This window comes from Felis catus, chromosome C1 (genome assembly GCF_018350175.1).
Source record: "Felis catus isolate Fca126 chromosome C1, F.catus_Fca126_mat1.0, whole genome shotgun sequence".
NCBI classification, from domain to species: domain Eukaryota; kingdom Metazoa; phylum Chordata; class Mammalia; order Carnivora; family Felidae; genus Felis; species Felis catus.
Window position 1 is genome coordinate 125297021 of NC_058375.1, and position 13660 is coordinate 125310680.

General features: G+C 38.7%; 1 long non-coding RNA gene across 1 annotated transcript in view; it reads left to right on the forward strand.

Annotated features, from left to right (window-relative positions):
• The window catches only part of LOC111561841, a 49278-nt gene that overhangs the window by 1425 nt on the left and 34193 nt on the right, over window positions 1-13660 (forward strand). The window lies entirely within an intron of this gene.

Consider the following 13660-nt stretch of genomic DNA (forward strand, 5'->3'; position numbering starts at 1 on the left):
CATCAGGGTGCATGTATCCCTTTGAAATATTATTTTTGTATTCTCTGTGTAAATACCTTGTAGTGAAATTGCTGGATCATAAGGTAGTTCTATTTTCAATTTTTTTAGGAATCTCCATGATGTTTTCCAGAGTGGCTGCACCAGTTTGCATTCCTACCAATAGTGCAGGAGGTTTCCTTTTTCCCCACATCCTTGGCAACACCTGCTGTTTCATCATCCATTGATTTGAGTCATTCTGACAGATGTGATGAGTTATCTTATTGTACTTTTGAATTGTATTTCCCTGAAGATCAGTATTGCTGAGCATCTTTTCTTTTTTTTTAATTTTTTTTCAACATTTATTTATTTTTGGGACAGAGAGAGACAGAGCATGAACGGGGGAGGGGCAGAGAGAGAGGGAGACACAGAATCGGAAACAGGCTCCAGGCTCTGAGCCATCAGCCCAGAGCCCGACGCGGGGCTCGAACTCACGGACCGCGAGATCGTGACCTGGCTGAAGTCGGACGCTTAACCGACTGCGCCACCCAGGCGCCCCGCTGAGCATCTTTTCATGTGTCTCTTGGCTATCTGTATGTCTTCTTTGGGAAAATATCTGTTTGTGTCCTCTGCCCATTTTTAATTTGATTTCTCATTTTTGGGGTGTGTATAACTTTATATATTTTGGACACTAACCCTTTATCAGATGTCATTTGCAAATATCATCATGCTGTAGGTTGTGTTTTAGTTTTGTTGATTATTTCTTTGGTGACCGAAGCTTTTTATTTTTACGAAGTCCCGTTATTTTTGCTTGTGTTTCCCTTACCTCAGGAGATAGATCTACAAAGACGTTTGTACAGCCAATGTCAAATAAGATACTGCCTGTGTTATCCTCTGGGACTTTTATGGTTTCAGGTTTCCCATATAGGTCTTTATCCATGTTGGATTTATTTTTGTGTATGTTGTAAGAAAGTGGTCTGTTGTTTTGTTTTGCAGGTTGCTGTCTAGTTTGTTTTGCAGGTTGCTCCTCAAACCATATATTGAGGAGACTTTAAGTGTATTTATTTATTTTTGAGAGAGAGAGCATGCAGAAGAGGGGCAGAGAGAAATGGAGAGAGAGAATCCCATGCAGGCTCTACATTGTCAGTGCAGAGGCCTACACGGGTTTCAAACTGATGAACCCTGAGATCATGACCTGAGCTGAATCCATGATTAGATGCTTCAGTGACTGAGACACCCATGTGCCCCAAGACTATCTTTTTTTCCATTGGATATTCTTTCCTGCTTTGTTGAGGATTAATTGACCATATAGGTGTGAGTTCATTTCTGGGTTTCCATTCTATTGATCAATGTGTCTGTGTGTTTTTTTCTTTTTCTTTTTTTTTGCCAGTACCATACTGTTCTGATCACTACAGCTTTATAATAATATAAAGTCTGGAATTGTGATGTCTCCAGCTTTGCTTTTCTTCTTCAAGTTTGTTTTGGCTGTTTGGGGTCTTTTGTCGTTCCATAAAAATTTTGGGATTACTTGTTCTAGTTCTGTGACAAATGTTTTGTTAGTGTGATAGGGATTTCATTACATGTGTAGATTGTTTTGAGGAGTGTAGACATTTTAACAGTATTTGTTCTTCCCATCCATGAACATGAAATGTATTTTCATTTGTGTCCTCTTCCATTTCTTTCATCAGTGTTTCATAGCCTTTAGAGTATAGGTGTTTCATAGCCTTTAGAGTATAGGTCTTTCACCTCTTTGGTTAGGTTTCTTCCTGGTAGGTTGTGGTATTTGGTGCACCTGTCAATGGGATTGATTCCTTACTTTCTTTTAATTCATGATTCGTCTATAGAAACACAATCGATTTCTGTACATTGATTTCTGTATATTGTGACTTGTCGAATTCATATATCACTTCTAGCGATTTTTATGGGAATCTTTCATGTTTTCTATAGAGAGAATCATGTATATATGTATATATACATGTATATACATGTATATATACATGTATATATACATGTATATAATAGCGAGAGTTCTACTTCTTCCTTGCTGATTTGGATGCCTCTTATTTCTTTTGTTGTCTGATTGCTGTGGCTAGGAATTCCAGTACTGTGTGGAGTAACAGTGGTGAGAGGGGTCATCCCTGCCTTGTTCCTGACCTTAGAGGAAAAGCTTTCAGTTTTTCCCCATTGAAGATGAGATTAGCTGTGGGTTTTTCATAGATGGCCTTTATTATGTGCAGGTATGTTGAGTCTCAATTTACTTTGCTGAGGATTTTTATCATGAATGAATGTGACATTTTGTCAAATGCTTTTCCTGCATCTGTTGAAAGCATCATATTGTTCTTATCCTTTCTTCTATTACTGTGGTGCATCATGTTGATTGATCTGTGAATGTGGAACCACCCTTGCAGCCCAGGAATATATCCCACTTGATTATGGTAAATGATTCTATTAATGTATTGTTGACTTTAATTTGAATGTATTTTAATGAGAATTTCTACATACATAGTCATCGAGCTATTGGTCTGCAATGTTATTTAAAAAATTTTTTAAAATATATTTTTAAATGTTTATTCATTTACTTAGAGTACATAAAGGTGAGGGAGGGCAGAGGGATGGGAGAGAGAGATTCCTGAGCATGCTCCACACTGTCAGCACAGGGTCCAATGTGGGGCTTGGACCCAGGATAATGACCTAATCCGAAGCTAAGAGTTGGACAGTCAACCGACTGAGCCACCCAGGCGCCCCTGCAGTTTTCAGTTTTAGTGGGGTCTTTATCTGGTTTTGGTATCAGGGTAATGATGGCCTGATAGCATGAATTTGTAAGTTTTCCTTCTTTTTTATTTTTCGTAATAATTCGAGAAGAATAGATATTACCTCTTCTTTAAATGTTTGGTAGAATTCAGTGAAGCCAGCTGGCCCTGAACTCTTCTCGTGTTGGGGAGATATTTTTTTATTACTGATTCAATTTCTTTCTGGTTTCAGATTTTATGTATCTTCGTTTCAGTTTTGGTTTTCATTTTTATTTGTTTCAGTGTATTTTCTCATTGATTTCCTAGTTGACCCATTCATTTAGTAGCATGTTGCTTAACCTCCCTTTATTTGTAGTCTGTCTGTCTTTCTTTTTTCTTTTTTTTTTTTGTGGTTGACTTCAAGTTTCCTAGATTTGTGGTCAGAAAAGATGCCTGGTCTAATCTCTGTCTTTGGGTACCTGTTGAGGCCTGATTTGTGACCTAGAATGTGATTGATTTTGGAGAATGTCCCATGTGCACTTGAAAAGAATGTGCATTCTGTCATTTTAGTATGGAGTGTTCTGAATATATCTGTTAAACCATCTGGTCCAGTGTGTCATTCAAAGCCATTGTTTTCTTATTGATTTTCTGTTCAGAGGTTCTTTCCATTGATGTGAGTGATGTGTTAAAGTCCTCTACTATCCTTACATTATTAGAAATAAGTTCCTTTATGTTGTTAATTGTTTTATATATTTGGTGATTGCCATGTTGGGTGCATAAAAATTTACAATCGTTAGACCTTCTTGTCTGGTTGTCCCCTTTATTATGAGATCATGTCCATCTTCATCTATTACAGCTTTATTTATTTTTTTTAATTTAAGTTTTAGTTGACATACAGTGCATTATTGGGTTTGGGAGCAGAATTCAGGGATTCATGAGGTACATACAACACCCAGTGCTCATCACAAGTGCCCTCCTTAATACCCATCTCCCACCCATCTCCCTCCATCAACCTTGTTTTTTCTCTATAATTAAGAGACTCATATGGTTTGTTACCACTCTTCTCTTTTCCTGCTCTCTTCCCGTGTTTTCATCTATTTTGTTTCTTAAATTCCACACGAGTGAAATAATGTATTTTTCTTTCTCTGATTGACATATTTCACTTAGCATGATACATTCTAGCTCTATCCACACCACTGCAATTGGCAAGATTTCATTCTTTTTGATGGCTCAGTAATCCATTTTATGTATGTATATACATATATATGTATGTATGTGTATACATACACACACACACACATACCCCACACTTTCTTTATACCTTCATCAGTTGATGGATATTTGGGCTTTCTCCATAGTTTGGCTATTGTTGATAATGCTCGTATAAATATTGGGTGCATGTAATTTCACTATTAGGTATTTACCCAAAGGGTACAAAAATACAGTCTTGGTTTTAAAGTTTATTTGCCTGATATAAGTATTACTCCTGGCTTTCTTTTGACACTATTGGCATGAGAAATGTTTCTTCATTCCCTCACTTTAACTGCAGGTGACTTTAGGTCCAAATAAGGCTTTGTACACAGCATCTAGACGGGTCTTGCTTTGTTTGTTTGTTTTTCTTTTTTTTCTTTTGTCCATTCTGACACCCTACCCAATGTCTTTTGATTGGAGCATTTAGTCCATTTACATTCAGAGTAACTATTTATAGATATACACTTAATGCCATTTTATTAGTTGTTTTGCCATTGTTTCTTGATGTTTTCTCTGATCCTTTGTTGTCTGTATCACTTTTGGTCTTTCATTTCCACTCCAAGAGTCTGATTTAAATATTCTTTTCTTTTGACTGGTATTACACTTATTTATTTTTAATATTTCTTTTTTTTTAAATTTAAGCTCAAGTTAGTTATCTTATAGTGGAATACAGTTTCCAGAGAAGAATTTAGTGATCCATCAAGTACAAAAAATACCCAGTACTCATCCCAAGTACCCCACCCCCCCCGGCCAGTGCCCGTCACCCATTTAAGCCATTCCCCTATTCAGTAACCCTCCAGGAACCCTGAGTTTGTTCTCTGTATTTAAGAGTCTCTTATTGTTTGACTCTCTCTCTGTTTGTATCTTATTTTTGCTTTCCTTTCACTATGTTCATCAGTTTTATTTCTTAAATTCCACAGACAAGAGAAATCATATGATGTGTGTCTTTCTCTGACATACTTTGCTTAGTTAGCATAATAGAATCCGGTTCCATCCACATTGTTGCAAATAGCAAGAGTTCATTCTTTTTGATTGCCAAGTAATATTCCATTGTATAAATATACCTCATCTTCTTTATCCATTCATCAGTCAATGGTCATTTGGGCTCTTTGCATAACTTAGCTATTTTTGATAATGCTGCTTTAAACATTGGAGTGCATGTGCCACTTCGAGTCAGCGTTTGTGTATCCTTTGGATAAATACCTGGTAGTGCAACTGCTGGGTCATTGTGCAGTTCTATTTTTAGTCTTTGTGATAAATCTCCATACTATTTTCCAGAGTGGCTACACCAGTTTGCATTCCCACCAGCATTGCAAAAGGGTTCCCTTTCTCTGCATCCTTGCCAACACCTTTTTTTTCCCTGAGATGTTAATTTTAGCCATTCTGATAGGTGTGAGGGGATATCTCATTGTGGTTTTGATGATCTCATTGTGGCCAGTGATGACGAGTGAGGTTGCATTTTTTCATGTGTGACCAATCTGGATGTTATCTTTGCTAAAGTGTCTCTTCATGTCTTTTCCCCATTTCTTCACCGGATTATTTGGTTTTTGGGTGTTGAGTTTGATAAGTTCTTTATAGATTTTGGATACTAACCCTTTATCTGATATGTCACTTGCAAATATCTTATCCCATTCCATTCAGTTGCCTTTTAGTTTTGGTGACTGTGTCCTCTGCTGTGCAAAAGCTTTTTATCTTGAAGTCCCAATAGTTCATTTTCGTTTTTGTTTCCCTTGCTTCTGGAGACATGACAAGCATGAAGTTGCTGCAGCCAGGATCAAAGAGGTAGGTTGCCTGTTTTCTCCTCTAGGATTTTGATGGTTTCCTGTCTTACATTAGATCTTTCATCCTTTTTGAGTGTGTGTGTGTGTGTGTGTGTGTGTGTGTGTGTGTGTGTGTGTATGGTTTCAGAACATGGTCCACGTTCATTCTTCTCACTGTCCAGTTTTTCCAGTACCACTTGCTGAAGAGACTCTTTTTTTTCATTGGATATTCTTTCCTGTTTTGTCAAAGATTAGTTGGCCATATGTTTGAGGGTCCGCTTCTGGGTTCCCTATTCTGTTCCATTGATTCATGTGTCTGTTTTTGTGCCCATACCACACTGTCTTGATGATTGCAGCTTTGTAATACACTATGAAGTCCAGAATTGTGATGTCTCCAGCTTTGTTTTTCTTTTTCAACATTACTTTGGCTATTCGGGCTCTTTTCTGGTTCCATACAAATTTTAGGATTGTTTGTTCTAGCTCTGTGAAGATTGCTGGTGTTATTTTCATAGGGATTGCATTGAATGTGTTGATTGCTTTGGGTGGTATTGACATTTCATGAATATTTGTTCTTCCAATCCATGAGCATGGGATGTTTTTCCATTTCTTTGGGTCTTCTTCACTTTCTTTCATAGATGTCCTGTTAATTTTTTTAATGTTTATTTTTGAGAGAGAGAGAGAATGTGCATGAGCAGGGGAGGGGCAAAGAGAGAGGGAGACACAGAACCTGAAACAGGCTCCAGGCTCCGAGCTGTCAGCACAAAGCCCGGCGCGGGGCTAGAACCCACAAACTGGGGGATCATGACCTGAGCTGAAGTTGGCGCTTAACCGACTGAGCCACCCAGGCGCCCCCCTGTTTTTTTCAGTGTACTGTCTTTTACCTCTTTGGTTAGGTTTATCCCTAGGTATTTTATGTTTTCAGTGCAACTGTAAATGAGATCAATTCCTTGATTTCTCTTTCTGCTGCCTCATTATTGGCATATAGAAATGCAATCAAATTCTGTATATTGATTTTATATCCTGAGGCTTTCCTGAATTCCTGTATGAGTCCTAGAGGTTTTTTTGGTGGAGTCTTTTGGATTTTCCACGGAGAGTTCATGTCTGCAAGGAGGGAAAGTTTGACTCCTCCTTGCCAATTTGGACACCTGTGTTTCTTTTTGTTGTCTGATTGCTGAGGCTAGGACTTCCAACAGTATGTTGAATAACAGTGGTGAGAGTGGACATCCCTGTCATGTTCCTAACCTTAGGGGGAAAGCTCTGTTTTTCCCCATTGAAGATGATATTAGCTGTGGGACTTTCATATCTGGACATTATGATGTTGAGGCACAATCCTTCTATCCCTCCTTTCATGAGGGTTTTTTTCATCAAGAAAGGATGCTGTATTTTGTCAAATGCTTTTTCTGCATCTATTGAGAAGATCATGTGGTTCTTACCCTTTCTTTTATCAATGTGATGTATCACATTCATTGATTTGCAGACATTCAATCAGTTGTGCATCCCAGGAATAAACCCCACCTCATTGTGGGGATTAATTCTTTTTACGTATTGTTGGATCCGGTTTGCTGATTTTTGTTGAGAATTTTTGCATCCAGTTTCATCAGGGAAATTGGTCTGTAGTTTTCCTTTTTAGTGGGGTCTTTGTCCAGTTTGGACTCAAGGCCATGCTGGCTTCATAGAATGAGTTTGGAAGTGTTCCTTCCATTTCTCTGGCCATGACCTTATCTTGTTCTTTCATTTGGGATGCATTCCACTTGCCTTGGCATTTTGGCTGAGTATTTGCCTTCTCTGTGTTACAAAAGCTCATTATGTTACCTGCCTGTGAGATGAATGGCTTTATGAAGAGGAGGTCATCTAGTGTCCAGGGCCTGGCGGCAGCCAGTGTGGGAATTGCCTTGTTTCCAGCAGGTGGCTCTGTGTGTACAGTGGGGGGCAGAGGAGGGAAATGGCACCACCCAGCTCCTCTGTCCCAGCTCCTTTGTCCCCTTTGTGAACACTGCCTCTCAGGGATGCTCTCCAAGATGAGCATATAATCTCCCCACTGTGTGCACCAGCCATTGTACAGATCACCGTTTCCATGCCATCTGCCTGCAAGTAGTTTGCTGCCTTCTCTCCAGAAGTAGGCCAGTGCCCTCAGGGCTGTATCGCAGCCATGCCTGCTAACCTTTAAAACTCCACATTCTTGGGGTGCCTGGATGGCTTGGTTAAGTGTCTGACTCTTGATCCTGGCTCAGATCATGACCTCGTGGTCGTGGGGTTCTCTCTCTCCCTCTCTTCCTGCCCATCTCTTGCATGTGCTCTCTTTCTGTCTCTCTCAAAATAAATAAACTTAAAAAAAAATAGTGGTACAAAATACCTTATTTAGGCAAGATTGCTTCCCTGAGGGGAATGGCAGGGGTCTATCAGTTAAATTTCCAACACTGACTAGGAAATTCTTTGTTGACTGGTTAAAGGTTACATTCCTGCAGGAATGAAAATAGGTTTGGCGACATGGAACCTTAACATAAGTAACTCCATGATGGGCCTGTGATTTTTCTTAACATTCCAAACCCAAAATTTTACACATCCATTTTTTATTAGAAAGATAGCCCTAAATAATATTTTAGCCATCTACCGCCAGCCCGATTTTCATATCCTGTGAAACTGTGACCGTTTCCTAATCATAGATGAAGATCAACTCTGTGGCTCTAAGATCATTGTGGGTCTAAGTTACTTTGATCTATGTTACTAAGATCTTTGTGAGTCTAAGTTACTGATGGACTTTTGAAATCTTTGGCACAGGGACCACAGCCAGGTTTCTGAGCCATCACTTAGGCACAGAAGCACCCTTTCCAAGTCACCTCTCCCTGAAGCATTGCCTTTCCCTCTTGTACTTCTGGGTCTTACCCTTTGGCAAGTCACATATCCTCATGCAAACCTGTCAAAGTGGCCCAGAGAAAGCTGCTTGTCTGTGACTGCCACTTCATGGTCACATCTTTTCCTTCTGAAACCCCTTGAGCTTCCTATCATTCTTCCAGTCTTTGAATATCTCTTTGATTTGGAAATATTTGATTCTGTTGTATTCCTGCTAAAAATATGCATGAAAATATTAAAGCAAGGATTCTTTAGAATAAGTGAGCCAGTCACAATGATTCATCTGGCCGTTTGTACATTTTTTTTTAATGTTCAGGCATGATGTGAAGTACATCATGTAAAATCTGGGTATCATTCATTATCTAGGATAACCACCTTTACAGAAAGCCATTCAATGACATGCTCATTCAAGATCAGAAAAAACACTTAATTTACATACCACATAATACAGTGGTATATACATATGTTATTACCTTAAAATATGTAAAGTAGATGTTTCTATGAATTGTATCTCATTGTGCATTCAGTTTTCCGTAACATGAATGCTATTACTTAAATTAAACAATAGTAAGAACAACAAGAATAAGTGAATGTCAATCACTAGCCAACTAATACTAGAACTAGTTATATAATATTATGTGTTGAAAAAGTAAAACCATGATTACTAATAATCTTTTCATTCATGATGGGTTTCTATTTACAAAAAAAATGAGAAAATAGTACTGAGATCTCCACATACATCAGGCTGTTTTCTGAATATTGATGTTATATGAGTTGGTACATTATCACAATCAATATCCCGAAGAGATACGGTATTATTAACTAAAGTTTATATGTTTACTCAGATTTCTTCGGTTTTAACCTCTTCTGTTCTAGACTCATCCCAGCTGGCACATTACATTCAATCATCCTGTCTCCTTAGGCTCCACCTGGTTATGACTATTTTTAGATTTTCCATATTTTTCATAATCTGCAAAGTTTTGAGGGTACATCTGTAGAATGTATTTTGTAGAATGATCCTTGGTTGGGATATGTCTAACGTTTGTTCATATGCTTAGGCCAGAGTTAATGTGTTTTGGAGCAGAAGATCCAGAGGCATCATGCCATCCATAATTATCACTTCACATAAAGGATGTTTACTCTGAAGCCTGGGGTCTTTTGTGGTTCCATACAAATTTTAGGGCTGTTCTAGTTCTGTGAAAAATGCTGTTGGTATTTTGATGGAGATTGCATTAATTGTGTCAATTGCTTTGGGAAATATAGACATTTTCACAATATTTCTACTTCCGATCCATGAGCATGGAATGTCCTTCCATTTCTTTGTGTCATCTTGAATTTCTTTCATCACTGTTTTACAGTATTCAGAGTATAGGTCACTCACCACTTTGGTCAGATTTATTCATAGATATCTTATTTGGTGTGCAACTGTAAATGGGATGGTTTTCTTAATTTCTTTCTACTGCTTCATTATTGTTGTCTACAAATGCTACAGATTTCTGTATGATTTTGTATCCTGCGACACTGCTGAAGTCCTTTATCAGTTCTAGCAGTTATTGGGTGGACTCTTTAGGGTTTTCTATATATACTGTCATGTAATCTGCAAAGTATGAAAGTTTCACTTCTTCCAGATTTGGATTTGTTATGTTTTGTCTGATTGCTCTGGCTTGGACTTTCAGTACTATGTTTATTAAAAGTGGTGAGAGTAAATATCCTTGTCTTCTTCCTGACCTTAGAGGAAAAGTTCTCAGATTTTCCCCACTAAGGATTATGCTAACTGCGGGGTTTTCACAGATAACCTTCATTATATTGATGTATGTTCCCTATAAACCTACTTTAGGGGGTTATAATTATGAATGGATGCTGTCCTTTGTCAAATGCTTTTTTCTACATGTATTGATATGACTGTGTTTTTTTTTTTTTTTGAAACATTCATTTTTGAAACACAGAGACAGATGGTGAGTGGGGTAGGGGCAGAGAGAGAGGGAGACACAGAATTTGAAGCAGGCTCCAGGCTCTGAGATGTCAGCAGAGAGCCCAATGAAAGGCTTGAGTCATGAACCATATGGTCATGACTTGAGCCAAGGTCGGACGCTTGAAGGAATGAGCCACCCAGGAGCCCCGATCATATGGTTCTTACCCTTTTTCCCAGTGATGTAATGCATTACAGTGATTGATTTGTGAATATGTAACCACCTTGCAGCTTTGGAACAAATCCACTTAATTGTGGTGAATGACTTTTTAAGGTATTTTTGAATTTGGTTGGTAGTATTTGATTGAGAATTTTTTGCATCCATGTTCATCAGGGATATTGGCCTGGGGTTCTCTTTTTTAGTGGGCTCTTTATTGGTTTTGGTATCAGGGTAATGCTGGCCTCATAGAATGAATTTGAAGTTTTCCATCATTTTTCATATTTTGGAATAGCTTAAGAATATGAGGTCTTAACCCTGCTTTAACTGTTTGGTGGAATTCACTTGTGAAGTCATCTGGTCCTGGACTTTTGATTGTTGAGAGTTTTTTGATTACTGACTCAATTTGTTTGCTGACTATTGTTCTGTTCATGTTTTCTTTCTTTCTGTTTCAGTTTATGTAACTTATATGTTTCTAGGAATTTATCTGTTTCTTGTAAATAGTCCAAATTTTTGACTTACAAGTTTTCATAATACTATCTTATGATTCTTTGTATTTCTGAGGTGTTGGTTGTGATTTCTCCTAATTTGTGATTTTGAGTCCTTTCTCTTTTTTTTCTATCTGATACAAGCATTGCTACCCTGGCTTTCTTTTGACATTCATTTACGTGATGTTTCTCGACATCCTCTGATTTTCATTCTGTAGGTGGCTTGAGGTCTAAAATGGGTCACTTGTAGACAGCATATAAATCTGTTTTGTTTTTTCATCCATTTTTACACCCTATGTCTTTTTATTGGAGCATTCATTCCATTTACCTTCAAAGGAATTATTGATTTTTATGTATGTATTGCCATTTTATTACCTGTTTTGTTGTGGTTTCTAATGATTTTCTTGATCCTTGTCTTTCTCTCTTTCATGTTTTGCTGATTTACTTTAGTGATATATTTTGATTTCTTTCTCCTTATTCTTTGCATATTTACGTGGTTTTTGATATATGGTGACCATTAGGTTTTTACAGAATTTCTTTGCTTTTAGCCATTTGTATTAAGTTGATGGTCATTTACCTTTGAACCCATTATTTTCTCCTATGTTTTGGTACATGTTATTATATTTTATATCCATTTTTGTGAGTTCCTCAATTGATTTTTTTACAGAAATATTCATTTCTACTGGACTTGTGTTTTCTACCTCTCTATTGTCACTTTTGGTCTCTCCTTTCCACTCAAAGAGTCCCTCTTAGTATTTCTTGCTGGACTGATTTAGTGGTGCAAACTCCTTTAGTTTTTGTTTGGGAAGCTCTATGTCTCCCTTCTATTCTGAATGACAGCCTTACTGGATAGAGTATTCTTGGCTGCTGATTTTTCTATTCAGCACTTTGAATAGGTCATGTCACTTCCTTCTGGCTTGCCAAGATTCTGTTGACAAATCTGTAGCTGTCCTTTGGTGGCTGGGGTCTATGTACCAGGGCAACCAGGGGCTCAAGGCTGTGCACAGAGTATGTCAGTGGCTGGGGACATGTGGCTGGGTGAGACAGATGAGGGTAGCTGGGGGTGCACAGCTGGGTGCGGTGCAGATGGGCACAGTGTGCAGTGGTAGCTTTGCCTGCAGCTGGCCAGACAGGGTGTCCATGCAGTTTTAACAAAGTTTGCCCTGAGGCCAGCAGGCTTGGAGTGGGTGAGTCCCCCATAGAACTCTTGGGACTGACAGAGCTAGCACGTTAGGTAGCAAGTGTCTTTGCAGGTCCACTCCCTGGTACGTGCCTCTGTGCTTAATCTGGGGGTGGGGGAGAAAAATGGTGCCTGTGAGCTCCCTCATTGTTGGAAAAGTCCACCAACCACCCAGAAGTCAGCATGAACAGATCTGTCTCCTGTTGCCTTGGCATTGTGTAAAATGCTATGTTTACATTGCCTCTCTACACAGGCAGGGACCTGATTATCTCTCATCCTCCTGGATCACCCAGTGTTGGGCCAACTGACCTCCAAAGCTCCAGGATCCAAATTCAAGGGAATTCAGCCCCTCTGGTTTTAAAGCCAAATGTTCTGGGGATTAGTCTTCCCTGTGTGAGCTCCCTGGTGTGAGGGCTCACTTTCTCTGCCCTTTCTGCAGGCAGCCACCCTCCACCTTTCTGACCTTCCTCACCTTTCAGATACAGCTTCTATTTAGTTGTGGAGTTTGTTCTGCCACTCTTTGGGTCGCTCTGTGGTTTATACACTTGGATGTGGATGTTATGTAGTTGAAAACATGGGACAGGATGAGCTCAGGGTCCTCCTAACTCTGCTATTATTAATTTTTTAAATGTCTTCATCTTTTGGATTGTTGAGATATGGTCAGACAGACTCCTATCACCCATGCACTTCAGGACTAGAAAAGAACTTTCCAACATTTTCTTCAGTATTTTATGTTTGAAACTCTCTTTAATGAGGTGCAATTTACATATAACAAATAGCCTCAAGTTAAAGGGTATAATTTGATGAGACTTGATCTCATGGGTATAGCACCATGAAGTCATATGGTTTCTCTCTAAACCTTACATCACGATCCCTTTGTGTCTAGTACTAATGTTGCTTTTGAAGTAAGGACTACATTTTTTTTACACGTTTTCGGATTTTTCCCAGGTGTCTGAATGCCTGCACTGGGGTACTTCCTTTTCTGATAGACTGTATTCCCATAAGTATTGCAGTGGGTCTACCTTTGGACTTTATCCTGTGTTGTATCTTTCAGTCTGTTCACTTAATTTTGTTGCAGTACTTTAATGTTGAGGGATTCATAATTGGATTGATTTTCACTAAATGGTATGAGCTGCAGTTCCAATTATGACAGAAAGCATGGGCTTCTTATGTTAGGTACTCAAGAGCAAGGCAGATACCCTGGGCACTTGAGCTGAGAATGTCACTCTGTCTTTTTGCCAGCCCTCTTCCCTACCCTTGGAGACAAGAATCTCCTTTTGTTCACACAGAAATGTAGGTG